Genomic DNA, 22,620 nt, shown 5'->3' on the forward strand with positions numbered 1-22,620 from the left:
TAAATTATAGAGTTTTCTAAATAGTTTTTCGACCTAACAATATATTGGGTTAGTGAAAATTATGAGAAAATGCAGAACAAATGAAAACACAGCTCAATGGAGTCTGTGGTGAATACTTTCATATATATAGGCAGGGGAATGAGCAATACAAAGAGAGAGAGACCATATAGGTCATTACACGTGTAAAGTGAAATGCACAAAGATAAATGATACCGTTAGAATCAAATCTTATGGGGATTTGCAATTCTCTAACAACCTGCAATCCTAACAAACTTGACAGCAAGGACAGAGGAATATTCTTGTGCTGAATATTCCCTTCTATGGCTGATCAATTCTTTTCACACCACCCCTCAAACGAATGGGTGATAATGTAACTCTGAGTTTGCCAATCAAGAATTGAAAACGAGAAGGAGACAAAGCCTTAGTCAAGCAGTCAGCAATTTGATCAAAAGAGGGGACATATCTAATTTCAATCTCCTTTTGAAGCACTTTGTCACGGATGAAGTGAACATCTAATTCAATATGCTTTGTTCGTGCATGGAAGACTGGATTTGATGCTAGAGCACTGGCACTCATGTTGTCGCACCATATAATGGGAGCAGTGGCTAATTTAAACTTCATTTCTTGCAGCAGCTCTTTCACCCAAGCAATTTCAGCTGCTAACTGTGCAAGTGCACGATATTCCGATTCGGTGCTCGACCTTGCAACTACGGTTTGTTTCTTGGATGTCCAAGATATCAATGTCTCTCCAAAGAACAAGCAGTAGCCTGCAACCGATTTGCGATCATCTGGGCAGCATGCCCAATCGGCATCCGAGAAACCAGTTAGAGTTAGCCTTTCGCTGGGAGCAACATGAATGCCCTGATACTGAGTACCCTTCAAGTATCTTAGTATGCGCTTTGCAGCACTCCAATGCACTGTGGTAGGACTTTTAAGGAATTGACTTAGCTTATTCACCGCGAAGGAGATGTCAGGTCTCGTATGGCTTAGATATTGAAGTGCGCCAACAATGCTTCTGTATTCAGTTGCATTGAACAGGGGTTGACCATCTAAAATTGAGAGAGTCTTCCCAGCTGTCATGGGAGTGGGACTTGGTTTGACATTCTCCATTTTCACTTTTTGCAGCAACTCTCCAATATACTTTCCTTGAGATAGGTAAATCCCTGTTGAGTCTCTGAACACTTCAATTCCAAGAAAAAAGTGTAAGTGCCCGAGATCTTTTAGTGAGAAGATTTTGTTTAGCTTGGTGATAAAATTGTTGACTTCTGTGGTGTTATTTCCAGTTACAATAATATCATCAACGTAAATCAACACCATTATCACATGGCTTGTGTGCTTCAGCATAAAGAATGATGTGTCGACTCTAGAATTTACAAAGTTCCAATTCACCAGAGTATTTTTGAGCTGATCGTACCAAACGCGTGGGGCTTGTTTCAATCCATAGATTGACTTGTGTAATTTACAAACATGGTGCGGCTTGCTTGGATCTTCAAAACCTTGTGGTTGCATCATGTAAACATCTTCTTCGAGAGAGCCATTGAGAAATGCATTATTAATGTCGAGTTGTCTTACATCCCAATTGTATGTTACAGCAAGAGTTAACACAACTCTCACTGTACAAGCCTTGATTACGGGGCTGAAGGTCTCTCCAAAATCAACTCCGGGTCTTTGGTGGAACCCCTTAGCAACCAAGCGAGCCTTAAGCCGTTGAATAGAGCCATCACTATTGTACTTAATCCGAAATACCCACTTGTTCCCTACAATGTTAAGCAGGGAGCTAAAGGGAACAAGTGTCCATGTACCATTCCTTTTTAGAGCCAAAATTTCATCGGACATAGCATGAAACCACGCCTTATGCTGAAGTGCACTAGCAACTGTCAGAGGTTCATTGACATCAAGAGAAAAGGAACTCTGACCAAGAAAGACTCGAGGCTTGAATACACCAGCCTTGGCTCGTGTGGTCATTGGATGCGTAGGCTGGAGTGAAGCAGGTGCTGGTGCAGCAATTTGAGATGGTGGAGGAGAGTCTGCAGGAAAATTCAAAGAACCAGTACCAGGAGAACTAAGGGAATAATCAATTGGAGATGCTGGCTGAGGAGAACTTACCTCAAAAGGACATGGAGATGCTGCGGTGGGACACCCAGTATGGTCTGTATCAGCAGGTGAATGGTCAGCAGATGCAGAACTCGGAGGTGAATCGAATGGCACAGGTTGGGAAACTGAAGTGGAAGCAGTAGGGGAAGAGGAGGCACACGATGGTAAAACAAACCAAGAGTGTGGTGCAGCCATGGTGAGTTGTTGTTCAGGTTTGTAGTTGTTTAGAAACCCGGAAGCAAAAGGAAACTCAGCCTCATTAAAAACAACATGCCGAGAAAAATAAATTCGTCCATGAGGGCTCAAACATTTGTAGCCTTTATGAACTGTGCTGTATCCAAGATTTACACACTTGATAGTGTGAAATTGGAATTTATGAGTTTGATACGCACGAAGACAAGGAAAACATGCCACTCCAAAGACTTTGAGGAAATTATAATCAGGGAGTTTGGAGAAAAGAACTTCATATGGTGACTTTCCTTTAAGAATTGGAGTGGGAAGTCTATTAATTAAATAGACTGCAGATTGAAATGCCTCAGTCCAATACTTTAAAGGCATATGTGCTTGAGCTAGCATGGTGAGCCCCATTTCAACAATGTGGCGATGTTTTCGCTCGGCCCTTCCATTTTGTTCGGAAGTATGAGGACATGAGTGTTCAAATAGGATGCCATTTTCATTGACAAGTTGACTAAAGGGTTGATATTCTCCTCCTGAATCAGACCTTAAGTGCTTAATTTTAGAGTTAAATTGATTTTCTGCCATGAGTTTAAAGTGAGTGAAAGCTGCCAATGAATCTGATTTTTGTTGTAGAGGATATAGCCAAGTGTATCGGCTATAATCATCTACAAAGTGTATATAAAATTTGTAATTAGATTGTGATGTTATAGGGGCTGGCCCCCACAGATCAGTGTGAACAAGTTCAAGGACACTAGAGGCATGGCTTGTAGAATTTTTAAATGGCAAAGCATGAGATTTGCCAAATTGGCATGCATCACAAAAGGATTGAGTTTCATTAGATTTAACTCTTACATTGGACAACTTAAGAACTTTATCTAACACTTGAGATGATGGATGGCCAAGCCTTCTATGCCAAACATCTCTAAGAGAAACAGAAACATTAACAGCATTACTACTAGACTTAGATAAACTAGACACGACAGAAAGAGCAGATTTGGGCACTGGTTTAAGACTCGAGTTATTTGCAGCAGTGAAGTGATACATACCATCCTTAAGCGTTCCCCGAAGCACCTCCTTCCCTGTTAGCCGATCCTTCACACAGCAAAATTCAGCAAAGAATTCAATAGAGATATCATTGTCAGCTGTTAACCTTGATACACTAATCAAATTCTTAGCTATTTGTGGAACATGCAGTAAATCATTTAACAATAATCGAGTTGAATCACTATAGTGTAAGGCACCAGTTCCAATATGAGTTATTTGCAACTTACTGCCATTACCAACTGTTATAGTTTCCTTACCACCATATTCTGTTTTGTTTGATAGTTTGCTGCCATCTGAGGTTAGGTGATTGCTTGCTCCACTATCAATATACCAGTTATCATCCTTAACCAGATCTGGTGTGGCCACAAGAGCTTGAGGTTGGTGTCGGTTTTGATTGTTCTCCATGCCTGGAACTTGTCCCATATAAGCATCATCATGTCTATTATAGCAAATAGCAGCTGAGTGGCCATACTTGCCACAAATCTGGCAAGTAGGCTTTGAGTTATTATTCCTGCCGCCTCTTCCTCTGCCTCCTGGTACGCCTCCACGATTACCATAGTTATTTGAGCCTCTTCCTCCTCCTGTGTTGCTGAGATTTGATGGTTTTCGAGGATAGTTGGGATTTTGGGGTTTTTGTGCCATGTTTGCAGATGGAGATGCAGCAGTGCCGTTGAGAAGCTTGATCTGAGATGTCATTTCATTTAACCTTTCCAATCTGCTATCAAAACCCAACAGAATGCTCTGCAACTCTTGCCATGTTGTGCGTGGTCTGGCCTCTACTTGAAGAACAATAGGTAAGTAGCTGATGTCTAATCCTGAGAGCACATTTGAGACAAGATGTTTCTCAGGATATGATTCTCCGGTGAGTGCAAGAGAGTCGGCCCAAACCCTCTTCTGTCTCAGATAATCCGTCATGCTCATAGCCCCTTTCTTTGCTGTCTGAATCTTGTTGCGAATGTCATCCGCATGAGCTCTGGAATGAGCTCCATAGAGTTCTTCCAAAGCTGTCCAAAGTGAGGCGGCTGTCCTGCAGCCCATAACTTCCGACGCTATGCTCTCTGTCATCGATCCATATAGCCACCCCATCAGTAGCTGATCGTGAACTATCCAACTCTCATGGTCTGGATTTGGTTGTGGAACGAAGCTTGATGTTTCATCTGCTTCTGGTTGAGCTGTAAGAAACTCAGGTGGACAAGCCTTTTGGCCATTCAAGTAGCCATCCAACCTATGCCCACGAATGATAGTTGACACCATGGTTTTCCATAGTGTAAAGTTTTGTCTGTCCAATTTCAAAGAAAATGGCTGACTTAGGGTATTGCTGAAAGGATTTGCTCCTACTGAAGTATTAGACGCTGTTGCGACTTGCAGAGCAGCTGGGTTGGTTGTGGATTGGTTAGGAGCTGTGTTGATAGGTGTTTGGACAGTAGGATCATCGTTTCCAGGGATTTGACTCTGGTTGGTAGACATGGAGAAGATGGGCGACGGCCTTTAGAGGCTCTGATACCAAGTGAAAATTATGAGAAAATGCAGAACAAATGAAAACACAGCTCAATGGAGTCTGTGGTGAATACTTTCATATATATAGGCAGGGGAATGAGCAATACAAAGAGAGAGAGACCATATAGGTCATTACACGTGTAAAGTGAAATGCACAAAGATAAATGATACCGTTAGAATCAAATCTTATGGGGATTTGCAATTCTCTAACAACCTGCAATCCTAACAAACTTGACAGCAAGGACAGAGGAATATTCTTGTGCTGAATATTCCCTTCTATGGCTGATCAATTCTTTTCACAGGGTTAATAATAAACAAGACAAACTAGAAAGAAATTAACTGAGTACATGTGTCTTGTGTCTATATTATATAGACAGTGTTTTAACATTTTTATGAGGTGTCATGCTAGTACAATTTAATTAATATTTGGTCTAATTTATTTTATTTTAATAATAATTATAGAAAATAATTAGCTATTTAACATCATTGATAATATAGGGTCCTTTTGTTCTTTTTATACATATATATACATGGATAATAATAGTTTGCATGTAAGCTACGTGGACGAAAAGTAGATATACACATACCTATTGTAGATGTATATACGTTGGTACGTGTCAAGTTAGCAAGATGACACGTCATGCACATTTGAGTAGTGCAGTTCACTTAATTAAGAAAAAGGGGTTAGAGATTTTCTTTGTTACTTACGTTTACAACAACAAATCAAGTTGTTTTGTTTTGTAGTATAAGGAAATGTAATTATATACATAGTTAGAAATTCAGGTAGCTAATATGCTTGGGGAGCCCAACAACTAAATTGGACCCGTTTGGTGCCATTTCATAATAATAATTTCTTATTAATGTAGGTTTAAGTGGCTTTCAATTTATTATTATTTAAAGAGCTTAAATGTTCAGTGTACGTACCTAAAAAAAGATATTAATGATTTTCATCTTTCCAAATGGGAAACGAAATCTCCATAATTATTTGAGTAAAAGGATTCTCATATAATTGCAAATTGAGCTAAAGTTGAGATAGAAACCAACTTACTTATAACTTTTTCAACCTAGCTATTAAGAAAAGTATGAAATTAATTTATAATGTCAAGATAAATAAGATCTCACCAAATAATATACTTAAAATGAAGCTTTCAATGTTCGAAAAAGTGGACTTAAATAGACTTAATTGTGATTAGAATTCTTCATAAGTGGCAGCCTGCTTTAACCCCACTTTATTGTATAATCAAAATAAATACTACTTAATTAAATATATCATTTTCAGGTCAAAGTATATTATATTATCATGACTCAAAATACTAAAAATTAAACTAAGATTAAGAAATACTATGAATAATAAATAATTAAAAACCAGTTAAGGTATTAGGGTGACAATTAAGCTACAGAAACACATTAACTTTCAATAGAAATCTGAGGAGACTATAAATAATGAAAAGAAAAAATATGAAAAATGCACACTGAGATACTACAAGATATAGATGTATATTTATGAATAGTATAGTCAAATAATTATTTTCTTTGCGAAAAAAAAAGTCAAATATAATTATATATGAAAAACACTAATAATTTAGTAATAATTGCTCGTCCTCATCTAAGGACAATATATGATAATCGAACATAGAAAAAACCAAACATTTTCGAAACAAAAGTCTGCAATAATTTCAATGTTCTTGACTCGCTAACTAAGTCACATTTTCACATTCATTTGTCAATATTACATATAAGGCTCAAAACCAATTGTTTTATTGTTTTTAGCTGTGCTATAAATGATAATTGTCACATTTCTTGCTAGATCTCAACTCCAATAAATAAATAAAATTGGATGCCATGATAGAAAATATTGAATAAACTTATATGAACAATTTTACCAAAATATAAATCCAACTTACAAAAAATAGTTATTTTTAGTGACAATTTTTTAATTACAACATAAATTTTTTGTGACTAAATGTGATTTTTAGTCACAACAAAAATTTATTTGTGACTAAAACATAATATTTAACTACAAGTTGTCAGTAATTTAGTTTTAGTTACAAAAAGTATTGTGACTAAAAACACATTTAGTCACAACAAATTATAATTTTTGTGACTAATACTTTTATTCACGGATTTTTTAGTCACAACATAAGAATGACAATTTATAATTAGTCATAACCTTTTTACTTTTACTCACAAGTTTTGTTGTTGTTAATTTCATTTTTGGCATATTTAATTGACAAAAATATTTTATTATTTCCTATTAATTTCGGCTGGTATGTATTAATATGGTTTCCTATTTTGTGTATTCAAACTTGAAAGGAAAGTTGTCTAGCTTTCCTATTTTTTGAAAAAAAGTAAAAATGGTAAGTTTGGTTACCAATTTCTTTTTTATCTAGCCAGCTGTATAATTTGATCCTTTGTTGAGTTTCCCATTTTCTCAGATCAGATTTCTTGAAGAGAAAACCGGAGCTAAACTTTCCTTTCTATAAAAGGAAAGTTGTAGTTACTGCCCACGATTATGTAGGTACAGAAACGAAAATTCCTGGACTAATTGAAGAATTATTTTAGGGAAGTTTCTAGTGGGCTGAGGTCTTGTTTTGACCGAATGTAAGTTGTCAATAAGATGTATATTCATTATAAATACATCTTATATCAGCTAGGTTTTGTATCTCTTTCATTCACTTCCATATCTTAAGGAAAGAGTGTCTTTGTTATGTAGAGAATAGTTGTTCGACTCTTACTCTGTTTATTTGTAGTTTGTATTGTCTTGAGTCTGTATTCAAGTCTACAAAAAAGAAGAACATCAGTGCACCTTCGGGAGAAGGTATTTACAAGCTTTCGAGAGATTGCTTTTGAAGTCTTGCATCGGGAGGATACAAGCACACCTTTGGGAGAAGGGTTTTACAAGCTTTCGGGAGATTGCTTTTGAAGTCTTGCATCAGGATGATACAAGCACACAACCTTCAGGAGATGGTTGTATAGGCTTTCGGGAGATTGCCTTTAAGCCTTGAGTCAGGAGGATTCAAGCACTCTTCAAGGTGTTCGAAGGGAGTTCGAGCTCTTGGAGTTTTATCAAGATTCGGTTAGTAGGTGGAATACATCAAGCTTGCGGCATACAATAAGAGGGAGTCTATTTATGCATAAGTCAATTACTTTGTATTTTTGATACCGATCTAATGAATCTTATTTCTGGGCGTGGCCCCGTGGACTAGTAACAATCTAAAAGGATTCTTGAAACCACGTACAAAAATCTTGTGTGTTTTTTACTTTTATGCACTGTTTGTTTTTCTGGGTTTCTCTGGAGTTACAGAGTTGTATTCTGTAACTACGGAAAAACTGTTTTCAGTACCAGTTTCATTATTCCACATTTAATTAATCACTTAATTAAATAATTAAACTGGGAATATTAAAATACAGAATTTCAATTGGTATCAGAGCAAGTCACTAAATTCTTAGTGAGATCTTGAGGTTATTCCATTTAATTTGTTTTGTGTGAGATGTCTTTGTTTGCAGAAGGAAGCTCTATCTCTCGACCACCTTGTTGGGTTTTATGCCCTAAATAAAACTTATTTCAATATAATCAGATTTACTTATTAATATAGATCAGAAATAACATTTAATGTTGCATGGTTCACATGATTTATTTCATGATTATATGTACATAATGTATGAATTCTATTTAAGTTCAGAACATATCAATTTGTTAATGATTATAGTGTTGTCAACACAGTGGAATATAATCTTAATTATATGTTCGAAAGTTTATTCCCTGATTTGTCAGAACACTCGATTTAGACTGACATGGTATAATCAGCGATAGGTATTCTTACACCTTGGATAAGTGTTATGTCCTTTCCAAGATATTGGCAAAATTTACCAGCATCGAATGTATGGAGTATACATCGGAAGGGACCGATATTGAACTTTGATTAGATATATTAGAATTTAGTGTAATATCTATTCAATTCAATATCACCTGTTGATCCTAGATCAAATGATCTTAATCCTGATATGATTAGGTTCAATCTCAAGAGTGTTATTCGTGTTCTTTGATTTGTTAGTTAAGCCTACTTTTGGGTCAGGGTGATACGTACATTTTGGGAACAGGGTAGTGCAATTGAGTGGGAGCGCTAACATAAATATGGAATCTATAAACTTCTATGCAGCGAATAGAAAGTAAAGGATGATTTCCTTCGAGCTTAACCAAACGAAAATAAATGGTGGAGATCTCATTTCACTTATCTGAAATATCATTTATACAGGGTTAAGTGTTTTAAGGATAAAATACATTGTAGGGTGTTACGGTAATTTAATCCCTTTACAGTGTAAATTATCTATATAGAGGATTATTGATCACATTAGGGTTATAACAATGGATAACTAATGACGTGTCTATATCGTGGAACATATAGAGCGTTCTATATACTGAGAGTGCAATTCTAAGTTCTATGCGTGGATTCAACGAAGAATTAATAAGTCAGTGAATTTAAGATATAAATTCTTGATCTGCTTATTGGAAGCTCGGATATATAGACCCATGGTCCCCATACTAGTTGAGACCATACTAGCAAGACTCAGTTAATTGATTTTGATTAATCAATTATAATTCTAAAGTTAGACTATGTCTACTTTATGAATTTTCACTAAGCAAGGGCGAAATTGTAAAGAAAAGAGATTCTATGTTTATTTATTAATTAAGAGACTTTATATGTCTATTTAATAAATATATTAAATGACAATATTATTTAATAATTAATTTTTAGTTATTAAATAATTAGAATTGGCATTTAAATGGTTGAATTAGAAAATTAGCGTTTTTGAGAAAATTAGATACAGGAATGATAAAACAGCAAAATTGCATAAGTGAGGCCCATTATCCAAGGCCCATGGCCGGACACACTTATAGGGTTTTATCATTTATTTTTTCATTATTTTAATGCCAAATAATTCTAACTTAAACCTAGGTGGTTACCTATAAATAGATAGTGATGGCTCTCATTCACACTTAACTTTGTGAACTTCTGTCAGATGAAAACTGAGCCTCTATCTTTTCTCTATAAGCCGAACCTCTTCCCTTCTCTTTTCTTCTCTAAATTTTCGAAATCCTTGAGTGAATGAGTGAGTGCCCACACACATCAAGTGGTATCTCAATCATAGTGTGTAAGACTGTGGAAAATCAACCAACAAGAAGGAGATTCAGCATCAAAAGAAGGAGAGAAAGAGATCCAGGTTCAGATATTGATAATGCTCTGCTACAGAAAGGAATCAAGGGCTAGATATCCGAACGGAAGGAGTCATTATATTCCGCTGCACCCAATGTAAGGTTTCCTAAACTTTATATGTGTTTATTTCATTGTTTTAGAATTCATATTATGATGTTAATGAAACATACTTGTTAGTAAATCTAGATCCTGGTAAAATATATCCAACACACCTCTGTTGAATGAATCGAACTACCCTTATTGGAAGGTCAGGATGAGAGCATTTATAAAATCATAAGACCAGAAGGCTTGGAGATCTATACTTACAGGCTGGACACAACCTACTGAAAGTGATGATAAAGGTAATACTAAGGTAAAACCTAAACTCAATTGGACTATTGAAGATAAAAAATTGCCTGGTTATAATAATAAGACTTTACATGCTATTTTTAATGGTGTTGGTGAAGGCTTTATTAAATTAATTTCATCTTGTGAATATGCAAAGGAGGCATGGAAAATCCTTCAAATTCAATTTGAAGGTACCGCTGATGTAAAAAGATCATGATTTACCATGTTGCAAACTAGATTTGATGAATTAATAATGTCAGAAACTGAAACTTTAAATGATTTTTATGAAAGATTATCTAATATTTCTAATGAGTTTTTTGCCTTGGGAGAAAAATTAGATGAATCTGTCTTGGTTCGGAAAATTGTTCGAGTGCTTCCTGACAGGTTTGACACAAAATTGCTTGCAATGGAAGAGGCAAAAGACTTTGGCAAAATGAAGGTTGAGGAACTCATGGGGTCTTTAAGAACTTTTGAGTTGAATCAACAGATCAAGAAAAAGAGTAAGCAAAGTCTCTCGAATGAGAAAAGTAAAGGTATTGCCTTTAATGCTTCTGAAAATATTTCTGATGATGAAAATGACGATGAAATGGTTCTATTGGCAAAAAAATTCCAAAAATACATGAAATCTGTTGGAAATAAAAAGAACTTTTCAAAGAGCTCAAAAGGTAACATTTCTGATAATAATCCCTCTAAACCTTTTTCATCTAACAATAAAAAAGGTATTAAATGCAGAGAATGTGAAGGATTTGGTCACACTCAATCCGAATGTGCCAATACCTTAAAGAAAAATAAAAAGGGATTAAATGTTACTTGGAGTGATGATTTTGAGAGTAGTGAGAATGAAAAAGAAAAGGTTGCTCTAACAAGTGTTTTGTCAAGAATTTTGCAGGAAAAAGAAAAGACCATTTGCATGAATAATATCCTGATCGATGACAACAAGGAAGAATCTAAATCCGAATCAGATGAGTCAGAAATTGATGAGAATTCTATGGCTGAATCTTACAAGGTAATGTTTGCTAAGTGGTTGGAAACATGTGCTGAAAATCGCTCCCTGGTTAAAGATAATAAAGTCTTGTGTAACAACATTAATGAGTTGGAAGATAAACTTAAATGTTGTGAATCTGAACTGTCTTCGAAAGAGTCTAAAATTATTTCTTTAACCAAGGAACTTGATAACATTAAAAAGAATGTTAAAATGCTAAATCCAGGTTCCACTATTTTTGAAAAAAATTCAAAAATCTGGCCAAACTAATCTTGCTGGTCTGGGTTATGTTTCTAATCAACCTAATTCCAATACCACTTTTGTTAAATCTAATAGTTTTGTTTCTGGAAGAACTGTTTCTACCTCAGGTTTCTGTCTCTACAGCAAAGTACTCTGCTAATACAGAAAAGAAGCAGCACGATAAGTTTGACAATTTCAAAGGGATTGGAAGACGTTTCATCCCTATTTGCCATTTTTGTGGAATAAAAGGTCACATTCGACCTAAGTGCATAACCATGCAAAACATGTTTAAATCTAATTATCTTGGAAATAAACATGTTTTACAAAAACAAAAATGGGTTGTCAAAAACAAATGCTTGGTAGGTTCTACTTGTTTTAAAACTATTGCTTCTAACATGTGGTACTTTGATAGTGGTTGTTCTAGACACTTGACAGGTGAAAAAGATTATCTTGTGAACATAAGACCAATGCACTGTGGAGAAGTTACATTTGGTAACGGTCTTACTGGAAAAGTCATAGGAATGGGAACTCTCAAGTTCAAAGGGTTTCCTAAACTAAAGAATGTCATGTTGGTTGAAGGACTAAAAGCTAATCTACTTAGCATTAGTCAGATTTGTGATCAGGGTTATACTGTGAGCTTTGATAGTAATCATTGCTATGTATATAATATTCTTGATGAAATTGTCTTACAAGGGCTGAGATCTAGTGATAATTGTTATACTCTCACTACGTATGCTACTTGTCATTCTGTCATTGAAAATGTTACTGATTTATGGCATGAAAAACTTGGTCATATTCATTTTAAAAATCTGAAGAAATTGTCTGCTGCAGGGATTGTTCGAGGATTACCTAAATTAGGTAAGGAGTCTTTGGGAAAATGTGGACCATGTCAGCTTGGTAAGCAACTAAAAATTTCTCACAAGAGTGTCCCTGATGTGAATACTTCTAGAGTTCTCGAACTCCTGCACATGGATCTAATGGGTCCAATCCAGGTAGAAAGCTTGAATGGTAAGAGGTATATTTTTGTGTGTGTTGATGATTTTTCTCGATTTTCATGGGTGGATTTTTTGAGAGAAAAATCTGATACTTTTGAAGCTTTCCAATCTTTGTGTTTGAAATTAAGGGTTGAAAAAGATTGTAACATTGGTAAAATTGTTAGGATTAGGAGTGATCATGGAAAGGAATTTGAAAATACTATATATGATGAATTTTGTAAAGCTAACGGTATTTCTCATGAATTTTCTGCTCCTAAAACTCCTGAACAAAATGGAGTGGTTGAAAGAAAGAATCGTACTCTAACAGAAATGGCTAGAGTAATGTTGAATAGCAAGAAGCTTACAAGGCGTCTTTAGGCCGAAGCTATTAACACTGCTTGCTATACCATCAACAGAGTATTCTTACGTCCAGGTACTCACAAAACACCATATGAAATCTGGAAAGGTAAGAAACCAAATGTAAGTCACTTTCATGTGTTTGGATGTGTTTGTTATATTTTAAGAGATCGTGATTACATTGGTAAATTTGATGCTAAAAGTGATGAAGGTGTTTTCTTAGGATATTCCACAAATAGTAGGGCATATCGTGTGTATAACATGAGAACCCAAACTGTTGTGGAATCTGCTAATGTTGTTGTTGATGACCTAAAAGATTTCTTTGAGTTTTCTACAGAAAAACAGATTGAAGACCTGCTTGAAAAGCTTGCTGTCGAGGAAAAGGAACTTGACGAAGCTACAGAAGCAGTAGTCGAGGTTACAGTGCAAGAATCTGTTGCTACAGAAATCTCAACAACAAAAGAATCTGAGCATTCATCAAATTCAATCACTGATCCAATATAGAGGAAACCATCCTCCATGGTTAAAAAGAATTATCCTTCAGATCTCATCCTTGGAAACTTGGATAAGAGCATGGTTACAAGAAGAAAATATGCTAATATAATTCAATTCTTATGTTTTATTTCTTCTTTAGAACCAAAATCTGTAAAAGAAGCACTAATGGATGAAGATTGGTTTCTTGCTATGCAGGATGAGCTACATCAGTTTGTTCGAAACAAAGTCTGGAAAATGATTCCAAGACCACCGTTTGTGAACATCATTGGAACCAAGTGGATCTTCAAAAATAAGAGTGATGAGTTTGGAACTATCATTCGGAACAAGGCAAGGTTGGTTGCCCAAGGATACACTCAAGTTGAGTTTATTGACTTTGATGAAACATTTGCTCCAGTAGCTAGACTGGAATCGATCAGGTTACTTCTTTCCATAGCTTGCATTCTTGGTATTAAATTGTATCAAATGGATGTCAAATCTGCATTTTTGAATGAGCTATTAAAAGAAGAGGTGTATGTTGAACAACCTAAAGGGTTTGAGGATCCTCATTTTCCTGATCATGTCTATAAGTTAGACAAAGCCTTGTATGGTCTAAAACAAGCACCACGTGCTTGGTATGAGCGTCTAACTGAATTTTTGCTTTCTCATGATTACAAGAGAGGAAATGTTGATAAAACACTTTTCATCAAAAACATTAATTCTGATGTAATTGTTGCTCAAATATATGTTGATGATATTGTGTTTGGCTCTACTTCTAACTCTGAAGTGCAGGTTTTTGTTTCCCAAATGCAAAAGGAGTTTGAAATGAGCATGGTAGGTGAACTCACTTATTTTCTCGGTCTTCAAGTGAAGCAATCAGATGAGGGAACTTTTGTCACTCAAAGCAAGTATGCAAAGAACTTGGTGAAAAAGTTTGGTCTTGAGAAAGCCAAACATACCAACACTCCAATGAGCACAACTTTGAAATTAAGCAAAGATGAACAAGGAGTAAAGGTAGATCAAACTTTGTATCGAAGTATGATAGGTAGTTTGCTTTATTTTACTGCTAGTCGTCCTGACATTTGTTACAGTATTGGTGTTTGTGCACGATATCAGGCAAATCCCATGGAATCCCATCTTTCTGCAGTGAAAAGAATTATTCGCTATGTAAATAGCACTATTGATTTTGGGATTTGGTTTTCTAAAGACACTAACTCTAACCTTGTTTGCTTTAGTGATGCTGATTAGGCAAGTAATCCAGATGATAGAAAAAGTACTAGTGGTGGATGTTTCTATCTTGAAAACAATCTTGTTTCATGGCACAGTAAGAAGCAAAACTCAATCTCTCTGTCCACAGCTGAGGCTGAGTACATTGTTGCGGGTAGTTGTTGTACCCAATTGTTATGGATGAAAAAAATGATGGCAGATTATGGGTTTAATTTGAAAACTTTAACCATTTTCTGTGATAATACTAGTGCTATAAACATTTCAAAGAATCCTGTTCAACACTCACGCACAAAGCACATAGACATATGTCATCACTTTATTAGAGAGCTTGTGGAAAATAAAATTCTTGTCTTAGAATATGTTGAAACTAGCAAACAAATTGCAGATATTTTTACTAAAGCTCTTGACTCGGTCCGTTTTATTTCTCTAAGGAAATCCTTAGGGGTTTGTACTGTTTAATGTTTTTTGTTCTTCTTAATCCTTGATATTTGAGTTGTCTTAGAGTTCATAATGTCTTGTCCTTGTCCTAGAAGAAAATCTCAACCTTATAAGAATTACAGTCATTATTTTATTGCTAATGTTGTAATGTTATGGTGTCATACAGTTTTGTGAGGAAAATTGTTCACTCCTCACAGGAATATTCAGGTTCATCAAACAGTGTTATGTAAGCTACCATTTTCGAATAATGATGTTTAAAAACTGTGTGTTCAAGCTCCATTGGATGAATAGAGCTACCTATCTCAATGTGTGAAAGCCGTCACTGAGTAAGTTGGAACTATGTAATTAGGAGTTATGTAGAAGATACGCTACCATTAAAAAGGGCTACCATTGCGGTAGTGTGACAGCGTCTCCTATGGTTACAATTTATCAGAAAAAGTCTATTTGACAAATTGGGCAATGTTCCCTGCTTACACTTTCACACACTTATGCTTGACACAGTTTGTGGTAAAAAAATTTCTATCCTCGAAAATGGTGTTATAAAGCTGTTACATACTGTTTGATTTACTTTAATATTCTTGGTGACTGAGTCAATTTTTTTCCTGCGTAACCGGTAGACCTCATTCTACTACTTCATTAGCTTGATAAAATAATTTCTGACTATTCTTATGAGTTTGATTTTTTCATCAGGGACAAAGACAAGCGGACATTGTGAATTTTAGTTGCAAAAATATCAAGGTTATTTTATTTTTCTGTCTTTTTAAAAAAAAAAATCGTGACCAATTTTGTCAATTGAGCTTTCTTAAAAAATTCTTGTTATTTTTCTTGTTATGTTTCATATTTTCTTAGGCACTATTTTTTACTCTTAAGTGTTGATTGATGCCTTATGTGTCTCTATGTGCTCTCTTGTTCGTTCCTTGCACATTGTTTTGGGAGGCATATTTTGAAAAAATTAAAGAAAAATGGGGGCATATTTTTTTCGATTCTTTGGTAATTTTTTCTTTTATTTTTTCATTTATGGAAACATGTTTTAATTGTATTCTTTATATTGTGTTTCCTTTATTTTTGAAGATTTGGTCTTATTTTGGTGTTTTTAGGAAACTTGTTCTTAAATAATTAATTATTTTTAGTTTCCTTTTTGGTGGCAATTTCGGATTTGGTTGGGATTTTAATACTTAGATTTTGTGGGGATATTTGGTTTCTTTTTTCCATTTAAGGAAACATTGACCATTTTTTGAAAAACCTTTTTTGGTTTCCTTTTTTCCTCTCCACACGTGGTTCCAAGGTAAGGAAGTTACTTTCCTTTTCATTTTTTTTTTTTCTGATTTTGGGTAAGTAAAATCAAAGTGTATATATTCTCAACTACCCACTCACCCACGATCACCACTCTCTCTTCTCCTTTTAGTTTTTCAAAAGTCTAATCTTTTTCAAGTGTGAGAGTGCGTTTGTGTTCTAGGGTTTCAAAGAGAAATGGCCAAAACTAAGAATGCTCAACCGTCCAAGAAGCCCTCTCGTGGCTCTGCCTCTGCATCTCCGATCACCCCTCCTGCGCCGCCTGCACCAACAACCGGAGCTCCTGGTTCGTCCTCTGCTCCGACGAAATCTGCCAGAAAATCGAAGACCCAAGCTCGAAAATCAGTGATCAATCTTGCCTCTCCACTAGTCGTTGCTTCTTCAACACCCGGGTTTGGTGATCACGATGAAGCCCATTCATCCGATCACACATTGTCGAAGTCTTCTTCTTCGAATGGTGCTCCTAATGTCGACAAAGCTATGGTGACTTTGCCCACGGTGAGTTCTCGAACAAGGTCCAAGGTCTCCACTCCTCAAAAGCCCGAAGTGGTTCAACCTAAAATTGTATCCAATGGGAAAAAGGTGGTGTCTTCATCTTCAAAGGGCAAAAATCTCAAGGAGAATCCCCCTTCCGTCTCATCCTCGGATTCTGAACCTGAAGAAGAAACTGAGGAGGATCATGATTCAGAGGGCTTGTCCGATTCAAGTGAAGAATTTGTGCCCAAAGATCAACCTGTTGTTGATGATTCTGCATCCGAAAGTGAAGAACCAAAGGCTGATCCTGTCACTACAGAACCTGTTCCTGTCCCTGCTGCAGTTCCAAAGAAGGACAAAGGAAAAAGGCCCATTGTCTCTCCAAGTCCTGTTCTTCCACAGAAAAGAAAGAGACCCTCTGGTATTTCTCTTGATAACTTCAAGCCCCACTCTCATTATTTTTGTTATAATGATCATGCTAGAGATATGAAATTCTATGAGAATAGGAATTTTACTATGGAGAAAAATATTAATGTCATTGCTCATAAGCCTTTTGGGGTCTATAACATGTTGAAAGAAAGACAATGGGTAGATACTTTGATTGGCTTTGATGGCTATGTGGATAGAATCGTGGAGTTTTATGCTAACATCACTGATGAGTTTCTCGATGAGGACTCTTTTATGTTTGGCAAAGTATTTGTCAGAGGACACTGGTATTCCTTTACTGTGAAGGATGTGGCCGAAGCTCTCAATCTGCCAATGGGTATTGAGCCAACTGATGTGGAGTTTGATCGTTAAAAGGTGTTCGGTTATCTCACTGGTGATAATGATGTGGAACTCTCCGACACCATGCATATGTCTCAACTCACCTATCAACATGCTGCTCTCATGAGGTTTGCCCTATCCAATTGGTTTCCTTGATCCAATCCGATAAATGTTTCAAATGAACTTGCATTCTTTTTGTATAAAGTTTCAATTGGTGCTAAAATTGATTTGGCTGACATGATTTGGGAGCAAATTGTTTCTCTTAGAAAGGGCAAGAAACCTAGGCTCAATCTTATCTTTCCTCATTTAATCTATAAGATTTTATCTGATCAAGAGGAATTGATTCTTGAGAATGAATCAATTGAGATGCTTGCTTTTGGAACTACTTTCAAAGTTCCTGAGAAGCCTCCTCAAGGAAAAGCTGCTCAGAGAAAGGCTCGGTCTGCTTCCCCTGGTATTACAAATGATCCTGCTGATGCATCTGCTTCAACTTCTGCTCCTACAGAAATGGCAGAATTTAACTTGCGTTTGGGAAGAATGGAGTCCAGTCAAGCTTTGCTCCTTAGGAAGATGGAGAGCATCATGAAATGCTTCCGACCCAATGATGAAGAATAAGTGGTTCAATTTTTATCTCTTGCTTTTTAATTATGTATGCTTGAACTTATGACTTTGTCCATGTTTGTTTTTGTTATCTTTGGCTCCTTGATAGACGAAAAGGGGGAGTAGTATTATTTTTTTGGATTATGTTTTCCAACTCTGGACCCTTGGTTTTAGGGGGAGTTGCTTTGTTTTCAGTTTGTAAGCTTTTCCGTCCAAAAAAAGTTCTATGTTTTATGTGTTAGAGTGCTTTCATGCAGGGGGAGTATTTTCTATACTCTTGTATCTTTAAAAAGCTATTTGCTTTGGTTTCTAACACTTGATGCAAGTTTCCTCATAATAAAATGTTTTGTCAATCAAAGTGCCAAAGGGGGAGATTGTTAATTCCATTTTTGGCATATTTAATTGACAAAAATATTTTATTATTTCCTATTAATTTCGGCTGGTATGTATTAATATGGTTTCCTATTTTGTGTATTCAAACTTGAAAGGAAAGTTGTCTAGCTTTCCTATTTTTGGAAAAAAGGTAAAAATGGTAAGTTTGGTTACCCATTTCTTTTTTATCTAACCAACTGTATAATCTGATACTTTGTTGAGTTTCCCATTTTCTCATATCAGATTTCTTGAAGAGAAAACCGGAGCTAAACTTTCCTTTCTATAAAAGGAAAGTTGTAGTTACTGCCCACGATTCTGTAGGTACAGAAACGGAAATTCCTGGACTGATTGAAGAATTATTTTAGGGAAGTTTCTAGTGGGCTGAGGTCTTGTTCTGACCGAATGTAAGCTGTCAATAAGATGTATATTCATTATAAATACATCTTATATCAGCTAGGTTTTGTATCTCTTTCATTCACTTTCATATCTTAAGGAAAGAGTGTCTTTGTTATGTAGAGAAGAGTTGTTCGACTCTTACTCTTTTTATTTGTAGTTTGTATTGTCTTGAGTCTGTATTCAAGTCTACAAAAAAGAAGAACATCAGTGCACCTTTGGGAGAAGGTATTTACAAGCTTTCGGGAGATTGCTTTTGAAGTCTTGCATCAGGAGAATACAAGCACACCTTTGGGAGAAGGGTTTTACAAGCTTTCGGGAGATTGCTTTTGAAGTCTTGCATCGGGATGATACAAGCACACAACCTTCGGGAGATGGTTGTATAGGCTTTCGGGAGATTGCCTTTAAGCCTTGAGTCGGGAGGATTCAAGCACTCTTCAAGGTGTTCGAAGGGAGTTTGAGCTCTTGGAGTTTTATTAAGATTCGGTTAGTAGGTGGAATACATCAAGCTTGCGGCATACAATAAGATGGAGTCTATTTATGCATAAGTCAATTACTTTGTATTTTTAATACCGATCTAATGAATCTTATCTCTGGGCGTGGCCCCGTGGACTAGTAACAATCTGAAAGGATTGTTGAAACCACATACAAAAATCTTGTGTGTTTTTTTACTTTTATGCACTGTTTTTTTTTTTTGGGTTTCTCTAGAGTTACAGAGTTGTATTCTGTAACTACGGAAAAACTGTTTTTAGTACCAGTTTCATTATTCCGCATTTAAATAATCACTTAATTAAATAATTAAACTGGGAATATTAAAATACAGAATTTCAATTGTAATTAAAAGTAAGATTTTTTTATAGTAATATATTAAGAAGGGGTCGATATTGTCAACCTCCAACTATTGATATAGTTGACTTTGATCAAAGAATCAAAGAAACAGAGTGCAAGAAAGAAAAAGAGAGAGTGAAGAAGAAAGAGAGAATCAATTCGTGTTTTTCATTACACAATTAAAGAATGATACAGAAATTATACAGAGTAATGAGAACTAAACAACAAGAACACCAAGACTGTAATAACCTAAATAAAAGGACTCTCAACTAACTAACTAACCTAGACAGTTAGTTGTTAATAACAATGTCATTCATTTCACGAACATGCCCCCTCAAACTATTCGATCGAGAAGTATTCCATGGACAACTTGCTACAAAGAAAATTAAACTTTGGAAATGTGAGAGCCTTGGTAAACATGTCCGCAGGTTGTTCTTCAAAAGGGATGTAAGACACGACAATTTGTTTATTCAAAACCAGATCCCTAATATAATGAATATCTACTTCAATATGTTTGATTTTTGAGTGAAAAACGGGGTTGGATGCTCGCATTTGAGCTCCCTGGTTATCACACCATAACTTTGGTTTTTGAGGTAAATTGACACCCAATTCATGAAGAAGATAAAAAATCCAAACCAGTTCTGTAGTAGTAGTGGAGAGAGCTCGGTACTCAGATTCAGTACTAGACCTTCAGACAGCTTTTTGTTTCCTAAAAGCCCATGCAATAAGATTCCCTCCAAGCATTACACAAAACCAGTGACAAACTTTCTATCCAGAACGTCACAGGCCCAATCAGCATTTGAGAACCCTTCAAGGGTCAATCATTTTACAGCTTTGAACACTAGGCCTCTTGAAAGAGTACCTTGTATGTACCTTAACACCCTTTTGTAGGCACATCAGTGATTAGTAGTGGGAGAATGCATGAACTGGCTCAATTTATTCACAAAAAATTATAGAGCAAGTCTAGTAAGAGTGAGATACTTAAGTGCACCTACAATGCTTCTATAAGGAGTAGGATCTGAGAATGACTTACTTTTTGAAGTGGATAGTTTGTAGCTAGGGCTCATTGGTGTAGTAAAGGTATTTGAGTCAAGCATATTTGTTCTTTTGAGAATGTCTTGGGCATATTTGGCTATACAAAGATTGAGAGTTTGCAAGATTTCAAATCCAAGAAAGTATGTTCACTGGTCTAAGAATCTTTAAGGCAAACTGATTGTGGAGATTGGTGATAATCTGTTGAATACTCCTTGGATTTGCACCAGTAATGAGAATATCATCAACATAGACAAGCACAATTAACAACTGGTTGTCTATATGAGCATGAAATAAGGAACTATCTGAAACGGAGTTGGGGAATCCCCAAGATTCCAAGGCAGTTTTAAACTTGTCATACCGTGCTCTTGGAGCTTGATTAAGACCATAAATTTCTTTGTGAAGTTTGCAAACATGATTAGGAAACTGAGCATCTTCATAAACTTGAGGTTGTGCCATATAAATAGTTTATTTAAGATCACCATTTAAGAAGACATTGTTGACATCAATTTGTTGAATTTTCCAACCAAAAGTAACTGCCAAGGTAAAGACAATTCTAATTGTACCGGCCTTAATCACAGGACTGGAGGTATTAAAATAATCAATACTAGGGGTCTGTTAAAATCCTTTAGCAACTGTTCTAGCTTTAAACTTGTCCAATGATCCATCAACTTTGAGTTTTTTCTTGTACACCCATATATTTTCCACAATATGCATGTCATCTATGTATGGAACTAAGGTCCAGATTTCATTTCTCTTTAATGCATAATACTCAGTATCCAATTCTTTACTCCATCTTGGAGATTTTAAGGCAAGTTTGACAGTAGTATGTTCATAAAAATCATCATTAGTAAAAGTTATTTTAACTACTAATGCCCTTGGTTTTGTTATGCCATTTTTGGATCTGTTCTGCATAGAGTGAATTGAAATAGATTAAGTAGGATGTGGAGGTATAGAGGAAGCAATTTGTAAGGGTGCAACACATATAGATTGATGAGCATTGGTAAAATTTGAGCTAAGACTGGAATCTATGTTGAGACCAGTAAAGGGAGGATAGATAGGTTTAGGAAAACCAGGTTGAGGGGACTGAGATGAAGATGTGGTAGTTGTTTGAGTTCTAAAAGCTGAAGTTTTGGGAATTGTTTGGGGCATAACTAGAATAGGAGCTAGATGTGGAACTTGAGGAAAGGGTAAGAAATGTGGTGAGGAGATAGATTTGGTGGAATTAGATTTAGAGGGAGCAAAGAGAGTTTTGTAAGGAAAATAATGTTCATCAAATGTGACACTTCTAGCTATATACAATCTACCAGGTGGATGAAGACATCTATAACCTTTTGTGAGCAGGATTGTACCCCAAGAAAAGACATGCGGAGGTTTTGAAATCAAACTTATGAGAGTGATATGGCTTTAGGAAAGGGAAGCAAGCACAACCAAAAATCTTGAGAAAATTATAATCTAGTTTGGTATGAAACAAGAATTCAAAGGACGCCTTATACTCATGTTTTTGAATTGGAAGCCTATTGATAAGATAGGCAGTAGATGTGATGGCATCCCACTAAAACTTGAGAGGCAAATTAGCTTTAGCCAATAAGGTAAGAGCCGTCTCAGTGAGATGTTTGTGTTTTCTCTCAGCTTTGCCTTGTTGTTGGTGTGTATGGAGATAAGGGTGTTTAAACACAAACCTAAGTTTTAGAAGTATAGGTTTAAGGGGTCGATTTTCACCACCCCAATCAGCTTGAAGAGTTTTGACTTTGCACCCAAATTGTCTTTCAAGATAAGAGTTAAATTGCAAAAATATGTTTGGTGTTTCAAATTTGAG

This window comes from Cannabis sativa, chromosome 5, assembly GCF_029168945.1.
Source record: "Cannabis sativa cultivar Pink pepper isolate KNU-18-1 chromosome 5, ASM2916894v1, whole genome shotgun sequence".
In the NCBI taxonomy this organism is placed as follows: Eukaryota; Viridiplantae; Streptophyta; class Magnoliopsida; order Rosales; family Cannabaceae; genus Cannabis; species Cannabis sativa.